The sequence below is a fragment of the Penaeus monodon genome, chromosome 15 (assembly GCF_015228065.2).
Source record: "Penaeus monodon isolate SGIC_2016 chromosome 15, NSTDA_Pmon_1, whole genome shotgun sequence".
Classification (NCBI taxonomy): domain Eukaryota; kingdom Metazoa; phylum Arthropoda; class Malacostraca; order Decapoda; family Penaeidae; genus Penaeus; species Penaeus monodon.
The window spans coordinates 1,821,654-1,822,757 of record NC_051400.1 but is presented as its reverse complement, the minus strand read 5'-3'; positions in this window follow the sequence as shown (position 1 = coordinate 1,822,757).

Here is a 1,104-nt window from a genome sequence, read left to right as displayed (position 1 = left end):
TAATTACTTCAAGAAATGAAATAGTAAATACTAAATGTAAGGGAGCAAATCACAAAGTTGAGTAACACTTTCTTTTAGCATTGTAAAAATATTTTGTACTCACACCACAACAAACCTTTCAGTGAGTCATGCACACACTCAGTACATTTAAAACCAAAGACTGGTGTTCAACACTTTTTTCATTAAGAGAACAAATGTATGAGATATCACTGAAGCTTTTTGAACTATTAATAGCAAATGATCTGAAGGTATTTTTAACCTCAAACATATATCTGTCAAGAACATTTTCAGATAATCAAATGTTACTATATGCAATAAAATATACTATTTACTCAAAGCAAACAACTTTTTAAAGTTCAAGTTATAGATCACAAAAATAAACCTTATTAATCAACTAACTTTCCAAATTCAGAAAAATATTCCTCATCTTAATGGTACTCCAGTTACATTGGTATTATGTTAAAACACTATAGTAAGCATTTTAGTTCTAATTCATATCTAAGTAACTTTTGGGCTTTGGAGGTGACTGGTCTCAAAAGGTCATCAAATTCATAGCAAAGATGAATTAAAACCAAAAATATAACAAAATCAAACTGTATGAGTATAAAAGGCAAACTAACTTCCGATAGAACCCTCTCAGACAAACTCTAAATGCTTTATTACACTCAGAACCATTAGGTAATAGCAACAACTATCTAAGGGGAGTATTCTCGAAATATCAACATACATAAATTTTTTTTTACAAAAGTTTTAAAGACCCACTTTGATAATTACATTCTCTTCACCCTGAGTAATAGACCCATTATCTACAAGATTATCTATATCAGCACTGCACATGCAGAGGGAAATATTTTTATTATAGACAATTTTCAAAGCAATCCTAGATTATAAAAAATTTTATATTAAGCACTTACGGATGCATCATATTTTATAGTTTAAAAAGCAATTTTTTTTTCTAATAACAATAGCATTACAACATATCCAATGACAGTGACCATTAACATTGATAATAATACTAATCATACCAATATTCTCAGTTACTCCCATCATAATCACTATAACTGTCATTGAGATAATCTGTGATAACAATGAAAGCATAAAATA